Source organism: Lepus europaeus, chromosome 20, assembly GCF_033115175.1.
Source record: "Lepus europaeus isolate LE1 chromosome 20, mLepTim1.pri, whole genome shotgun sequence".
Classification (NCBI taxonomy): Eukaryota; Metazoa; Chordata; class Mammalia; order Lagomorpha; family Leporidae; genus Lepus; species Lepus europaeus.
Window position 1 is genome coordinate 68,778,350 of NC_084846.1, and position 17,811 is coordinate 68,796,160.

The 17,811-nt window shown below is 46.7% G+C and overlaps 1 pseudogene; it reads right to left on the bottom strand.

The window, feature by feature from the left end:
• Positions 1-17,811, bottom strand: part of LOC133749416 (vasculin-like protein 1) — a 40,355-nt pseudogene that overhangs the window by 20,900 nt on the left and 1,644 nt on the right.

Consider the following 17,811-nt stretch of genomic DNA (forward strand, 5'->3'; position numbering starts at 1 on the left):
GTAAAAATCATACAAGCCAAAATGGTCTCGATTGCTGGACATTCACCCATATTTAAGCGGTAGCAATCTTTCTGTTTTGAATTAGTTCATAAATAGATTGAGAACCAGGAAAACCAAAGTAGTACATATAATTTCAAGAAGTGGTTGAGGGGCTGGTGCTATGGTGTAGCAGGTAAAGCCGCTGCCTGCAGTGCTGGCATCCCATATGGATGCTAGTTGGAGACCCAGCTGCTCCACTTCCAATCCAGCTCTCTGCTATGGCCTGGGAAAGCAGTGGAAGATGGCCCAAGGCCTTGGGCTCCAGCACCCACGCTGGAGACCTAGAAGAAGCTCCTGACTCTTGGCTTCAGATCGGCTGAGCCGATTGTTGCAGCCAACTGGAGAGTGAACCAGCAAATGGAAGACATTCTCTCTCTCTCTCTCTCTCTCTCTCTCTCTCTCTGCCTCTCCTTCTCTCTCTGTGTAACTCTGACATTCAAATAAATAAATAAATCTTAAAAAAAAAAAAAAGAAGTGGTTGAAAGTATTAAAGGGTTGGGACACTAAAATAGAACTTTCAATTCTTTTCATTAAATAGGAAAGGATAGGAAAGGAAAGGAAAAGAGAGGAGGGCAGGGGAGGGGAGGGGAGGGGACGGGAGGAGAACCCAAAATCTAGATACTTAAAGAAGTTCTTGACAATTGCTGGAGTCTGCATTTCCCACAAATGTCACAAGGAACTCAGTAAGAATCAGTATTCTTTAGAAAAAGTGAAACAACACCATATGTTTGTGTTTCTAGAGTGGTAAGTCAAATTTGCTCCATTTATTCTTTTCCCTCACCATTCATGTTATATTCCTACAACACACTTAGGAAAAAGCTGATAATTACATTTACTATTAAACAACACAGAATTATAACAAATTGCTTAATCATGTCTTCAACTAGAATATCCAACCTCAGGGGTCAGTGCTGTGGCCTAGTGGGTAAAGTCTCCAGCTGCAGCACTAGCATCCCCTATGGGCACCAGTTTGAGTCCAGCTGCTCCACTTCCAATCTAGCTCCCTGCTAATGTGCCTGGGAAAGCAGCAGAGGATGGCCCAAGTTCTTGGGCCCCTGCACCCATGTGGGAGACTGGGGTGAAGCTCCTGGCTCCTGTCTTTGGACCAGCCCAGCTCTGGCCATTACAGCCATTTGGGGAGTGAACCAATGAATGGAAGATATCTCTTTCTGTCTCTCCCTCTCTCTCTGTAACCCTGCCTTTCAAATAAATGAATACATCTTAAGAAAAAATATAAGTTCAAGGAAAGCAAGTATAAAGAAATATATGAACAAAAACAAACTAAAACCTGAAAGTATTAATGGAACAAGATCACATGGCAGAGATCTAAAGAGATACAAATGTTTCAATATTAGAAAAAAATAACATAATATTAACATTAATGTCCACAGAGAACTTGTATTGTTGTCCTCAGAAAGGGTATGAGAGAATTTCAAAACATTCATATAAATCAGAATTAAAGAAAATGAAAAGCATAGTTCCATCAAGTTCAAGAAACTCCTGTAAATGATGGCTCCAGCATTTTGTCCAGTCTTAGGGAAGTGCAAGACCTGGTCAGTGTGGTCATTTTTACAGTATTCAGTAGAGACAAGTGGGTGCCTATAAAGATTTTTAAGATTAGAAAGCAAAAAGAAGTCAAATCAGGACTGCAAGGTGCATGCCTAATGATTTCCAGGTAAACACTCCCAGAACTGTCTTTGATGACAGGAATGAGCAGGAGCATGGTGTAGGTGTGGAAGACTCCCTCAGGAAGATTCCTGCTAAAGCTTTGGCTACTTTCTCAAACATTGTCACAATAAGCAGAAGTGATTGTTCTTGGTCCTCCAGAGTCAACCAGCAAAATGCTGATTTAAAACTTCATTAAGGGGCTGGCTGCTCCACTTCTGATCCAGCTCTCTGCTGTGGCCTGGGAGAGCAGTAGAGGATGACCCAAGTCCTTGGGCCCCTGCACCCATGTAGGAGACCCAGAGGAGGCTCCTGGCTCCTGGTTTTGGATCAGTGCAGCTCCAGACCATTGCGGATGGAGGACCTCTCTCTCTCTCTCTCTCTCTCTCTCTCTCCCTGCCTCTGCCTCTCTGTGACTCTGCCTTTCAAATAAATAAATAAATCAGAAAAAAAAAAAAACATTGAGAGCTCTGCTCCTGTCCGCTGCTGATCTGGGTGAGGCAGTTTGGTACCAGTTGAGCAGAATGTTTTCTGCACTTAAACTTCTCAGTCAGAAATGTGGGAGCTGAACCAATCGAGATGTCTGTGCTGTGGTCCCCTTGACTGAAGCGTGAACAAGAGTAATCTGTTCTGAGCAGGTTGATGTGGACTGCCTGCAGGTATGGGCTTCATCTTCAACCTCTTTATACTCACTCAGAAAACTGCCAATTTCTTTGGGGCGTTGTCCCCAGGCACTTTTCATAAAGCACTAGTGATTTCACTCTTCTTCTAACCAAGCATTACCCTACATGTGGTGTTTGTTCTTGCAACAATTGTAGCAGAATTTTTATTGCTCAGCTAGGACTCTTTTCTAAAGATTTTTTATTTATTTATTTGAGAGGTAGAGTTACAGAAAGTGAGGGAGAAACAGAGAAAGATCTTCCTTCCATTGGTTCACTCCCCAAGTGGCCACAATGGTTGGAGCTGTGCCGATCTGAAGCCAGGAGCCAGGAGCTTCTTCCTGGTCTCCCATGCGGGTGCAGGGGCCCAAGCACTTGGGCCATCTTCTGCTGCTTTCCCAGGCCACAGCAGAGAGCTGGATTGGAAGAGGAGCAGCCAGGACTAAAACTGGTGCCCTTATGGGATGCCAGCGCCACAGGCACAGGATTAACCTATTGCACCACAGTGCCAGCCCAGTTAGGGCTCTTTTCAAACTAGATCTTATTCAGACTTGTTATAACACATTAGTATGAGTTTATTTGGGTACAAAAGTTTTGAAATGTATGCATAGTTTGTTCATAATACACATTTTCATGAATTTTTGAAGAACCCTCATCTGAGGGGTGGTAAGGAATATACAGGCCGGCGCTGTGGCTTAACAGGCTAATCCTCCACCTTGTGGTGCCAGCACACCGGGTTCTATTCCTGGTTGGGGCGCCGGATTCTATCCTGGTTGCCCCTCTTCCAGGCCAGCTCTCTGCTATGGCCCGGGAAGGCAGTGGAGGATGGCCCAGGTCCTTGGGCCCTGCACCCGCATGGGAGACCAGGAGAAGCACCTGGCTCCTGGCTTCAGATCAGCGAGATTCGCCGGCCGCAGCGGCCATTGGAGGGTGAACCAACGGCAAAAAGGAAGACCTTTCTCTCTGTCTCTCTCTCTCTCACTATCCACTCTGCCTGTATAAAAAAATAAAAATAAAAAAAGGAATATACAGACATTAAATCATCATCTTTCCTAGTGGGAAAGCAGCTGATAAAACATGAATGACCATGCAGGAGCCAGCAGATAAAGGTGTGTGATTGTGTGTGTGTGTGTGTTCCTCTCTCTGCAACTCTGACTTTCAAATATATAATGCTTTATTTATTTCTATCAATTTTTTTTTACAAACAGCAAATTCTGTTGTCACTCCTGGAATCTGGGCGCAAAGGCAGAAATTCTTGCTGTCTGAAACCTATCAACCTGCACTGGCTGCCCATATAATTTGTAATACAAGAAGATTTCATTTCTTGAGGAAGCAATTTTTGCAGCTGTTTATGTGTGTTACTTTTACTGACATCCACTTCTTACCTTTGACTTGTTACATTTAAACATACGTGTAACAAAACGGTTACTGCAACATGTGATGATGATTGTATTTGCTTTCTTAATAGTTGTAATAGTTTTGAGATAAGTCTCATGACAATTGAATCTTTATATTATAAAAGAAAAGCATGCAATAGAGAAACAGATGGATAATGGGCTGTGACTTGCCACAAATGGGTTCTAAGTTTAATAACAAAAATCTACCTGCAGATAGGAAATGTGTCTGGACAAAGGTTAGTTGCCTGGAGTTAGTACGCAACCTAATTTCAGAACAATTTTCTTCCCACGAGTGACATGAGCTTTACGACTGAATCACTTCGCTAAAAACAGTTTGACAAGACTGACAAATGCATGAAGCCTCAGACCATGAAATCCCAATTGGTCCAACCCCAGGGGAATTTGTCAGGCCAGAGATGTGGTAGCTGCCAGTCCTGTTTCTCCTACTGCGAGAGCTACTGAGTGCACGTGGGCACACTTGCAGCCTGAGCTCCTCAAGCATGTCTCCAGATACTTTTCTCTTTAATCGGAAGTTCCCCTCTTAGTGAGTGACTGTGCTTGTGTCCTTCTGTAACAATCCCTCGCCGCATGGTGACCCTCCTAGACATCCCCAAATGGGAGTGGACACAAGCACGAATCTATCTCAGAGTCAGGATCTCCCATTTCCTTCTTGTGCTCCTTGTGGTGTTTTTCCAGCTCAAGCAGCAGGGGGAGCAAATCGAAGTATCAATCCCCAGGTGCAGCCTACCCCAGCACCTCCTGCCACCCAGGCTCTGCCCCAAACTGAAAGAAAATGATTAATAGACGTGCTTCCCAGAGAGACACTGCAACATTTGCAACATTAAATATCTTAAGCGTCTTAGCCTATGGAGTGCACACAAATTTTAAAGTCACTCAGGTCCCAAGCATTTGCCAGGGTCTGCCCCCAGCAGTGTGTCCCACATCAGCTCCCTGTGCCTTTGAAATGGTGTGGACTCTTCCCTGGTCCTTGAAATGTTTTGTCACTTCTTCTCAATGTTTTGAATTATCATCATTTTCTGCTTTTTTCAGGTAGGATTCAAAATTATGGATATCAGAAGGGAAGTGTGGGATGCCAGCCAGACAAGGGTTTTTAAATAGCAAACATGTCTGTACATTTCCTAGCACTTATTTTCCAGGCAAAATCTTCAGCAGACATCAAAATGTAACTTCTAGATTACAACACTGCTAAAAAGTGAGGTAATGTAATATGAACTCTTAAAAGGCAGGAACAATTCTTCAGAAGGTTGATTAGAATCAAAAGTGGCTTTTATGTTGCTCTACGTGATTCTGCTTCTGCAGGGAAGGATTAACCCTTTAAAGCATTAAGTCCCTTTGCCAACTACGCAAACAATTTGTCATTTTTAGAACATTCTGAAAAAGAACACTGTTTGCTGTTTTGAATGGACAAGTGATAAATGATGGTCATGACAGGAGAAAAACAGAACCTCATGTTCTGGAAAAGGAGCAAAATAAACACAGGGACGAAAATTGTAATATGAAGGCAGATGCAGAGGGCCAGGTCTGCTGGTCAGAAAGGCAGCAAAACTCCAAGAAGAGCCTGCAGGGTCGCAGGCACCAGACCCTTGTTCTGATTTCCAGACTAAGCTGGGACGACCTGCGGTTCTACATCCTGACTTCTCTCTGGAGTCTCGCTTCCTGGGCCTGGGCCCTCGAGCTCTGGGGGAGGAAACCACCATGGCCGCTTACTCCCAAGTCGTTCCCCTTCACTCCCAAACGCTCTTTACATGTGCCTTGCTGTAACCCTCTTTCTCCACAGTTCCTACCACCAGCATGGTAGAATGTGTAGTCCAACAAATCCTCTCCCCAAAAATGTTATAAAGTGTAACAAAACTGTAAAAAGCACCCATTCCCACATTCTTGAAATTGACCAGAAGCACTTGTGTAGGTTGGTGCTGGTGCCTAGGGCTGCTCCTTTTCCCACAGGGCTCTAGCACAGGGCTCTCCCCAAGCAGGGCAGCTGCTGAGACGACACCTGTGACACCACCGCTCATGTGATTGCCATGGGGACTGTGTCAGCTAAGGAATCGTCCCATCACACACAGACCCCCTCTACCACTCACAGAGACCATACCACACACAGAGACCCTGCCACACAGAGACCCTGCCACACAGGCCCCCTCACACACAGACCCCACTACACACAGAGACTCTGCCACATAGAGACCCTGCCACACAGACCCTACCACACAGAGACCCTGCCACACAGACCCCCTGCCACACAGACCCCACCACACAGGCCCCCTCACACACAGACCCCCTACCACACAGGCCCCCTCACACACAGACCCCCTGCCACACACAGAGACCCTGCCACACAGACCCCTCACACACAGACCCCCTACCACACACAGAGACCCTGCCACACAGAGACCCTGCCACATAGACCCCCTCACACACAGACCCCCTACCACACACAGAGACCTTGCCACACAGAGACCCTGCCACACAGACCCTACCACACAGGCCCCCTCACACACAGACCCCACTACACACAGAGACCCTGCCACATAGAGACCCTGTCACACAGACCCTACCACACAGAGATCCTGCCACACAGACCCCCTGCCACACAGACCCCCTGCCACAAACAGAGACCCTGCCACACAGACCCCTCACGCACAGACCCCACCACACACAGAGACCCTGCCACACAGACCCTACCACACAGACCCCCTCACGCACAGACCCCACCACACACAGAGACCCTGCCACACAGACCCTACCACACACAGAGACCCTACCACACAGACCCCCTCACACACAGACCCCCTACCACACACAGAGACCCTACCAGAGACCCTGCCACAAAGACCCTGCCACACAGACCCCACCACACAGGCCCCCTCACACACAGACCCCCTACCACACACAGATACCCTGCCACACAGACCCCCTGCCACACACAGAGACCCTGCCACACAGACCCCTCCACACAGGCCCCCTCACACACAGACCCCCTACCACACACAGAGACCGTGCCACACAGACCCTATCACACACAGAGACCCTGCCACACAGACCTCACCACACAGACATCCTCTCACACAGAGACCCTACAACACACAGAAACCCCCTACCACACACAGAGACCCCGACCACACACAGAGACCCTACCACACAGACCCCACCACACACAGAGACCCTGCCACACAGACCCCACCACACACAGAGAACCTGCCACACAGACCCCACCACACAGACCCCCTCACACACAGACCCCCTACCACACACAGAGATCTACCACACACAGAGACCCTGCCACACAGAGACCCTGCCACACAGACCCCATCACACACAGACCCCCCTACCACACACAGAGACCCCCTATCACACACAGAGACCCTGCCACACACAGAGACCCTGCCACACAGACCCTACCACACAGACCCTACCACACACAGAGACTCTGCCACACACAGAGACCCTACCACACACAGAGACCCCGACCACACACAGAGACCCTACCACACAGACCCCACCACACACAGAGACCCTGCCACACAGACCCCACCACACACAGAGACCCCCTACCACACAGAGAACCTGCCACACAGACCCCACCACACAGACCCCCTACCACACACACAGACCCCCTACCACACACAGAGACCCCCTACCACACACAGAGACCCTACCACACAGACCCTACCACACACAGAGCCCTAGCTTGTCTGAGGTGGCCCTTAACATCCTAGATAGTGGTCTTTTCAGGATATGCGGGTTGCTTATTTTCTCCCAATCTGCATCTCATCTTTTCATACTTTTAACAGAATCTTTGAGGGAACAAAATGTTTAACTTTGACAAAATTCACTTTATAATTTTGGTGTTAATCCAGCCCCAGATCTGGAAGATTTTCAGCTGTTTTCTGACTGCTGCACTTATTTTCACTTTATTTTCCTCTTCAAAGTCATTTAGCAATTCTAGTTACTTTGCTTTCCCTGTAAATGTTGGAGTAATTTTGTCAGGACCACCAAAACATCTGCCTCTGATTTTGATGGGAATGAGATGAAGCTTGTACCCCAGTTTGGGAAGAGTCAGCATCTTCATTATGTTCAATCTCCCAGTCCGTGAAATGATCCTGTCTAATCCTTCTGGGTTTGTTTCACGTGGGCTTGTGTGTGAAGAGAGGGTGGCAGACGTCCCCAGTGCCAGCTCGAGGGGTCCGGAAGGGTTCAGTGTGGCGGGCAGGGCAGCCTTTGCTGGCACGTATGGAGAGGCACTGCAGCTTCGCTTGTGTCTGGGAGTGGACAGCTCCCTGGCCGAGTTTCCTGTCTTAGTAGCTGCTGTTTCCTGGTCTTGGGCTAGAGAACACGGACATTTGAGGGGCTTTTCCTTCTGTGCCTGTTGGTGCTTCTGGGTTCCAAGTCTCACAAACATGGGGCCAGAGAACACCTAGGAGACTCGACGTGGTGTGATCCCCTGAATCCCGATGTCACCAGTGGCCAGTCTGCCTTCGCTCTGCCTTTCAGACTCTTCCAACATCTGCTGTCTACAGAGTGAATATCCAGGAGCTGTACTTACATTAGGAAGACGATACAGAAAAGGGCGACTACCCTATTTCCTGTAGAGAAATAAAAGTCTTCACTTAATATTGATTTTGCTATTTTGTCATTGACAGTAATCACCTTGCGGTCATATAGAACAAGCCTCACCCTTCTTAGGGCATCCACTAACAGTTTTCTGTATTAATTTCTTATTGTATAACAAACGAACTGACTTGAACCATACACATTTACTCCCCACAGCTTGTGCGGGTGGGAGCCGGGGCTCAGCTGTGCTGGCTCCTGTGCTCGGTTCCTCCACACTGAGATCAGTGCCTTCTCCCCTGCAGCAGGGCCCTCTCCAGGCTTGCTCAGTCTGTGGACAGGATTCGGTCCCCAGCAATTGTAGGACCAAAGCTCTCAGCTCCTGGGACAGTGCCACGTGGCACACATCTCAGTCTGCCTCTGCGAGACCAGCAGGAGGCCATCTCTCTGCTCAGAGTCACCCTTGTGGGAGAGACACAGGTGTTCTAAAGGCTCCCCTGGCCAGGTGAAGCCTGTGTGCTATGCCCTCTCCTTGGACAACCTTGAGTTGACTGACAGGGAAAATTAATGGAGCCTGGAGGAGCCCCATCCCCCCAGAGAATGCAGAGTCTGCATCGTGCTTTCTGGTGGTCTTCTGAGGTTCACACGTCAAGCTCCAGTCATCAGAAAATTGTATTTATAGATGACCTGACGCTGAGGTCCAACTTCACTTCCCCAAGAGTAACCGGCTGTGCCAGCCCAGGAGGGGAGCACTCCCTTCCCCTCAGTGACCCCAGCACCACCTCCAGGAAGGGTTGAGGGAAACACGTGGAGTCTGCTTTAGGGTCTGCTCTACCAGCCCATTCACCTCACGGATGCCACAGCCACATTAGCTTAACTTCTCTGTCCACGGAATCGCTGACCATCTGTCCTCAGGCCGTCTACTTTTCTTACCAATTTTAGGATCAAAATGACTTGAAAACCCTTTGAGAGCTTCCACTGAAGTTGCAATTTATTTGCAGATAAATTTGAGAAAAATCAAACCTGTACATAAGTGAATTTCCTAATCACATAATAAGTCCTCATATTTATGTAAATCTTTTTTAATCTTAAATAACTAACTATAATTTTCTTCTTACAAATATAGACTATATTTTGCTAATTTTCCCTAATATCCTTTGTTACCATTATGCTATTATAGGTCAAAGCTTTAAAACATAAATGTCTGTGTATTGCCAACATGCATTACTATGATAGGCTCTTACATTTCAATCTTACACCACATCCAATTAGAAAGATTTCTTGTTGATGTTAATAATTCATCTTGAGAGGGGCTGCATTGCAGTGCAGCAGGTTAAACTGCTACTTGCAATGCAGGCCTTCCATATTAGAGCACTGGTTCTAGACCAGCTGCTCTGCTTCTGAGCAGCCCCCTAGTGATGCACCTGGGGAAGCAGCAGCAGATGATCCAAGTACCTGAGCCCCTGCCAACCCTGTGGGAGACCTGAGTGAAGTTCCAGGCTGCTTCCTTTGGGCATTGTGGCCCTAGCCATGTGGTCATTTGGAGAGTGAACCAGAGGATGTAAAATGGAAAACTCCCCTCTCCTTCCCTGCTGTCCCTTTCAAACAAACAAATTTTAAGAACAATTTGAGCCGGCGCCGTGGCTTAACAGGCTAATCCTCCGCCTTGCGGCGCCAGCACACCGGGTTCTATCCTGGTCGGGGCACCGGATTCTATCCTGGTTGCCCCTCTTCCAGGCCAGCTCTCTGCTATGGCCCGGGAAGGCAGTGGAGGATGGCCCAAGTCCTTGGGCCCTGCACCTGCATGGGAGACCAGGAGAAGCACCTGGCTCCTGGCTTCGGATCAGCGAGATGCGCCAGCCACAGCGGCCATTGGAGGGTGAACCAGTGGCAAAAAGGAAGACCTTTCTCTCTGTCTCTCTCTCTCACTATCCACTCTGCCTGTCAAAAAAAAAAAATTGATAGAAATAAATAAAGCATTATATAATGAAAATGGCAATTTTATGTCTTCCTTTACAGACCCATACCATGCATTTCTTATCTTAATGCATGACTGGGATTCCCAGTGACCTGGACTCGTGCCGGTGATCCTGCACATCATTGTCTTCCTGGAGGAATGCCTCTAGAAGTTCTCAGGATATTGCCCCTGTGATACTTAGACATTCGCTTAGGATTGCAGAAATGTCCTTCCTTTTCTGGTTTGCTGAGAGTGTTGGGGTGAGCACGCCCCCACACAACCATAGGGTGTCTGACCTCAAAAAGGGCTGGTGGGGATTCTGGGCTCCCTGCAGGGTGAAGGGCCATCCTCGTCCCCCTGCAGAGTGAGGGGCCATCCTCATCCTGGGCGCACGGGGGTCAGCCTCGCGGCGCTGCTCCCCCACTGACTCGGCTCGCGCGAGGCAGTCACCTCTGGGGGCCGTGTCTCCAAATGTGGGTTTTTAAAATGGGACTGAAAGCCCAGCTCACCCTATCATGTTTTATGTCTCTCTCATCCCTGTTTCCTCTTTGGACAACATAGTTTTATTGCCTTTTGTCTAGTGACAAAATTATATGAGCCTGTTGGAATAGATGTGTATGAATAGCTTGATTTATTTATTTTTAATTGACAAATAATGATTGTGTCTATTAAGTAATAAACTGTTTTGATCTGTGTTCCTTCCTTTGCATCTGTGTTTTTATTTCTGACTTATAAGCAGGGAATCAAGCTAACACTACACCTCCATGTGGTCGAGATGCCTGCAGCTTGGAAGTCATATCTGGGGTCTGATGCTGGGTCTGGGCACCTCACACCTGGGACATGGCCTGTCCAACCCCCAAACAAAGCCATAACAGGTGGTGAAGAAAGGCAATTTTGAATTTTATAGATTCCATCACAATAATTCACCCAATTTGTCTTGTCCAGGACTCTGATCTGACTCCCAGTGAGAAGAGGAGCTGTAATTTAAAATGCAAAGATTTTTCACTCCATTCTATGTCAGGCATAGGGTTCAAGCCAGTACTTTGCTACCCTTAAATTAAGTGTAGCAAAAGGCATGGTAGAAATTCTCTGAGTTCAGCACGGAGCTCAGCACAGCTTCAGGTGCATTGAAAATCACAGAAATACAGCAGCAATGTATACAGCACATTGGCAAATTTTGGCGTCTGGGGGTCCTAGCAGCAGAGGTGGGTGACAGCCTGGGCAGAGGCGACCTGCAAGGATGAGCCTGCACAAGGGCATTGAGGCCCAAGAAACAGGACTGGTGCCAAGAGGCAATGTCAGAAGACTCCAGTGCCCCAGCATAGGCTGTCCTGATTCTCAGTGCCAGAACCAACACTGGCAGACAAAGGGAACAGGAAGGAGAGGAGCAAGCTCTACTTTTTCTCTACAGAGCCATGAAGAAATGCTGAGAACAAATGAGAAGTAACAGAAGACAGGCTGCTGTTCAGGCTGAGGGAAGTGCCCTGTCAGCCGTGGCCAATGGTGCGGCCGAGACCCATCACACGACTGCCTTGTACTGCCTTGGCCCCAGCTCCTGCAGAAACACGGGTCACACCAAGATTTCTGGACTTGCAGTGACTCGCAGTAACCATGTGGGACAAACTGTGAGGGCTGAGGGCTCCAGCCCCGGTGCACCATCTTCCACTACTGCAGCCAGCAGAGTCCAGGAGACAGCGAATCACCAGAATTCCCCCTGCTGGAGGAGGTGGGAAGTGCGCCAAGGGCTACGCAGCAGGACACCAATCAGTCCTCAGGCTGGTGGTCTTCCCACCTGATGGCTTCACCAGCTGCTTCTCACAAATCTTAATGCTTTGTGAAGCTTATCACTATTAAACTGCCCTTCAGATTCTCTGTGGGCAGGAAAAGAAATTGCAAAATTAAACTGCACCATACAACTTCCACAAGGTTATTAGTCTGTGAGTACCGTACCCTCTGGTATTCAGAACTCAAGAGCCTTTTATTCTTTTTATTTATTTATTTATTCAAAATATTTATTCAATTTAGTTATTTTATGAAGTAGTTTATTCAAAATATTTATTCAAAGTTAGTTAAAATATTTATTCAAAATTAGTTACTTTATGCAGTAGTTTTCCCCTCAACAGACCTGTGATAATCACATCTTTTAATTCTGTAAATAATGTTATCAAAATAATCTTAATCTTTGAAATCTCACAAAAATTTATATTTTACAGTACACCTTGAATATCAAGGCTGCAAGAATAACACATTTCCTATATCCAAATATTTTACAACTTTACCCAAAAAGAAAAACAAAAAACCATATGTGCTTGGCTAAGGGCTAAAGTTACCTGAGTAGCCAAAAATAAAATATCCAAATTATTAGCATTAATTTAATACAATTGTAGCTTCAACAGTCGCTTTGTCATTGACAATGATTGCTTGAGTACAAGGGTGAGTGCCCCAGGACTGGTAGTAGAAGCTGTTGCTAGGGCCGGAGTTGTGGCGCAGGGAGTTAATGCCCTGGCCTGAAGTGCAGGCATCCCATATGGGCGCTAATTCGAGACCCGGCTGCTCCACTTCTAAACCAGCTCTCTGCTATGGCCTGCGAATGCAGTAGAAGATGGCCCAAGCCCTTGGGCCCCTGCACCTGCAGGGGAGACCTGGAAGAGGCTCCTGGCTCCTGGCTTCAGATTGGCACAGCTCCAGCCGTTGCAGCCAATTGGGGAGTGAACCATTGGATGGAAGACCTCTCTCTCTCTCTCTCTCTCTCTTTCTCTCTCTCTCTCCCTCTGCCTCTCCTCCCTCTGCGTAACTCTTTCAAATAAATAAATCTTTTTAAAAAAGAAGAAGCTGTTGCTGCAGACCAGGGTCTCACTGCCAGCTCGCACCTGTGCATCGCCCCCTATATACTGGGTGTGTGTGTATACATATATTTTAAAAATATTTCCCCCGACACAGACTTCTTTCTATTAAGCAGATAACATGGACAACAACAAAAGCTAAACAAGCCAATCTCTTTCTCTTTGGGTTACAATTATTTCCCTTGTGCACGAAGAATTCAATAAAAACATAAGGGAAGAAAAGGAGTGATTTCTCTCGTACACTCCCTAACACACGGCCGAGTTTGCCAGCTCAGATATGACTGTGAGCATTTATAGGTCTGCTTCCAGGCATCCTCATCTGATGCTGCACCACTACTGGTTTCCGTGTCACCAGTGCTTCTCCCAGGGGAGAACGGGCCGGGACCGCGGCTCTGCAGGAGCCATTTCCTGAAGCCATTTCTTCTCAGCTGCTCTGTCCGCATGTGGAACTCTTTGAGCTCATCTTCTGAGAGGGGAAGGCAATTCTCATCGTTTTCAGGGTATTCCTGCCATCCCACTGCTTTCAACAGCCTGTGCTCTGCTTCCAGGAGTGTGAGAGGACCTCCCCTTCTTCCACTACAGGGAGAGGAAGAGCATTCTGAGGCCAGCCTTCCTCTCCGTTTCCCTTTGGCTCAGGTGCTGTTGTCCTCCAGATCCTCGGGTCTGCCACAGTCTCTGCTCTCTGCTTCTCCATTTCCATCATCCTTCCGTCATCCTGGAGTCTTCAGGAACCCACTCTCCTGTCAGTGGTTCGGCAGGTCAACTTGGTCAGACGAGAGGAGCTGACCCAGTTGGAGGGGTGGTGCTGGAGGGACTCTCTTTGGGAGAGTTGAGAACCCAGCACCAGCCAGTGCCACTGGCTTAGGCACAGAGATCGGGCTGGTAAAAGCAGACTCCCAGGAGGAGGAAAGGGATCCTGATCTGTGTTCCAGTCTTAGCTTTCCATGCACTGGGCTTGGAAGGAGGTGGTGCAGGCTTAGGAGCCAACTTCTTACAGACACTTGGAACCGTGGCTGGTGCTTTGTTCCCATTTGCAAGGTGAGATCCTGGTGAGGTGAAGCATCAGAGCAGGCAGCAGCAGGATCCCCTCTGGAAATCTTCTGATGACTAACATCTTGGAAGGATGCCCGGCACTAGATGGGTTTTCCCACACTCCAGAAAGGGTCCCAATAAGTCTGCATGGCTGATTCTGTTTGCCAGCTTCTGTATTCAAAGAAGAAAAATCGTCCCCTTAAAATTGTAATTTTTCCGGCTTGTCCTCTTTCTTTTCTTCCCTAATCTCTGTTGGAGGCTTTTCCTGACAGGCACAGCCTCTCCAGGTGTGCAAGCTGCCATTCCAGTGCCGATGGCTCCCTGCCCACCTCCACTGCGCTGGCTCACACCATCACGAGGACCTCGGGAAGAGCCATGCCGACCAGGTGTGTTCCCTGTGATTCCAGCATATGCTCCTTTAGAGACACCGGAGTCCACAGAATCATGGTGGAACAGCGAGGGCTGGTGCCAGGAATCTGTAGTTCGTAACGGTCCATTGTTAAAAAAGCCATCAGAGGAATTGTGCCGATGGCGGGTTACTCCAAATCTACCTTCTCCTCAGGGAAGACGCTCTCTGCGTTCTTCAAAGGAGGCTTAGATGACTTAGCTGACGGTGGTGTTGAGAAATATCGCCAAGCAGGATCAAAGCATGGCTTTGTAGCTCCAGCCGTTGTGGCCAACTGAGGAGTGAACCAGCAGATGGAAGACCTCTCTCTCTCTCTCTCTCTCTCTGGGCCTCTCCTTCCCTCTCAGTGTAACTCTGACTTTCAAATAAATGTTAAAAAAAAAAAAAGAATGAATTCAAAGTCACAGAATGACGGATGTGTTAGGTCTCTTTCTTCCATGTTGCATGGAATTACACTTTTGAAGAAAACATCACATGAGGAAAAGAACTTAGTCAAGTAAAAATTCAAGATCCAGGAAAACCAAAATGTAGAATTATATTTTGCTTGAAAACATTATTCTTGTTTTTGCTTAATTATTATATTTCTACTGCGTTGCTTAATATTTCCTATTAGAAAACAGAAATGAATTTTCTTTCACTTTAAATTTGAGCTACACAATAAAAATGGAAGAGAAACAATTGCTGTTATCCCCAAACCGACCACTTCCAATATTTCAGTATATTTCTTGTATTTTTTTTCAGTTTAAATGGCTAGACTCTTATCTACATAAGCATGCATTTTGCAAATGTTCGCTGTTGTCTTGTAATTTTTAGCCAACATTGATTAGCAGAATTTCCCAAGTTATTATAAATTCTTTCTAAACATTTTACTTGCAACAGCATTTGTAGCCACTGGAATTCACTTAATTCCCATCTGCTGAACATCTGATGTTTACCCCTACCCGTGGATTCTGCTGGTGATGTTAGATGGACATTTTTTGTGCCTCAACCTCTTTTCTTTATTTCACTTATTTTCTGAGAACATTTTCTAGGACATTCTTAAATTTCTTGCCAAACCACTTTCTGACAAACTGACAAACAGTACATTGTTACCGGCATACTGGAACTGTATTTTTTGTTTTTCATCCCTCACCATGATTCTTTTTATTATTATTATTATTTGAGAGGTAGAGTTACAGACAGCAAGAGAGAGAGACAGAGGGAAAGGTCTTCGGTCTGTTGGTTCACTCCCCAATGGCTGTAACAGCCGGAGCTGCGCCGATCCAAAGCCAGGAGCCAGATGCTTCTTCCAGGTATCCCACCCGGGTGCAGGGGCCCAAGGACTTGGGCCATCCTCTACTGCTTTCCCAGGCCAGAGCAGAGAGCTGGATTGGAAGAAGAGCAGCCAGGACTAGAACCAGTGCCCATATGGGATACCAGCACCACAGACAGAGGATTAACCTACTGTGGCACAGCGTCGACCCCTCTCACCATGATTCTATCACTTAAGAAAAATAATAGTTTGGTGGAGTGAAAATAGGTGTCATGGTGCTTTTAATGGCTTGTGTGATAATCTGCTCAAGTTTCCATAAAATCACTCATGAATAGCTTAGCCAGAGGCCAAACAGAAGGTCCACAGGTCAAGGAAGGGGGTGGCAAGAGGGAGACATGCACAGCCATGAAAGGGAGTCTGGGTGCAAGGAGCCATGTAGGGACACAGCAGGGCACAGGCACACTTATCTGTGGGAGACACAGAAGTTCACAGTGCCAAGGAAGAAATGCCCCCCTGGAGTAGTCCATGGGAGAGAAAAAAGACAGAGGGTTTATCTGCTCCTGCGGAAACCCCTTCCCAGATCCCACATGCAGTTCCAGCCGCCCACCGGGAGGGAAGAGAGGAAGGATAGACACACCAATGATACCTATATTTACATTTTTGTGACACTGTTTGCATTCATTTTTCAATTTTGGTATTGAAATATTGAAAGAGTAAAGCAGATTGATGAAAATCGTGCAAAATCGAAGCTGCCTAACATTTCTCTTCCCTGCATGTAACTATCCTTAGATTCAAGAGGAGAAAGCTATTCCAATACGGCAAACTTTAAAGACAATGACTTTTAGGCATGAATGAACCAAAACTGTCAGGTTTAACTCCTTCCTGAAAACATTATTCAAAACCTAAAAGAAAACAGTGTGCAAATGACACAAATGAAGTGTGGGTTTGCACTTCCCTGAGTTTCTGTCTACCTAGCAACAGACAGCCCTCCTGTCTGGTGTCCTTTTTGGAATAACTGAAAGAACAGACTCCTGTGTTTCCTGGAAGTTCTGCTACCTAGTAGTTGAGTCAATTTTAAACATTTTTCAAAGATGCATTCATTACTAGACACATAATCTGGGCTTCTCTGCCCTATTTTTTAATCATATAATTTTTTTTACAAATAAAAAGACGATGAATTTATAATCAGCCTGTGACTATAGTCAGGAGATTTGGGGGGCATGCGTACACTTTGATTTCTGTGTTCTTAACTTCTTTTCTCATCACAATGTCCTCATTCCTCTGTCAGCACATTTATTCCTTTTTATTATTCTGCAGAAAATATTTTCTATTTGTTCATCTCTTGCATATTTGGTATTCCTTCAGGATCTGAAAATATCATGGTTTTCTCCATAAACAAGTGCTTCTTGGCTATGTTAACATGTTTTCTCTCAGAGTTGTGTGGCTGTCCCTCCCATGCTGTCCCACTGGGGCCTCAGAGAATAACACAGAGGATCATTCTCTATTCTTTGTGTATAACCTGACTTCTTATCTTTCTAGGAGACTTTATCTCTGTTTTTTTCAGCACACAATGTCATTCTCGTTGCTTCTATTGCAATTTTTTTAAGACTCAAAGTGGGGCACAGGTACAGCCACAGCACCTGCAACACCAGCAACCCATAAGGGTGCCAGTTCATGGTCTGGCTGTTCCACTTTAAATAAATAAATAAATAAATAAAAGACTGATTTATTTGAAATTCAGAGTTACACAGACAGAGAAGGAGAGGCACAGAGAGCAAGGTCTTCCATCCACTGGTTCACTTCCTAATTGGCCACAAAACCCTCTGGTTTTGAAGCTGGTTTTGAAGCCAGGAGCTTCTTCCTGGTCTCCCATGCAGGTGCAGGGGCCCAAAGACTTGAGCCATCCTCCATTGCTTTCCCAGGCCATAGCAGAGAGCTGGATTGGAAGTGGAGCAGCTGGGACTCAAACCAGTGCCCATATAGGATGTCCAT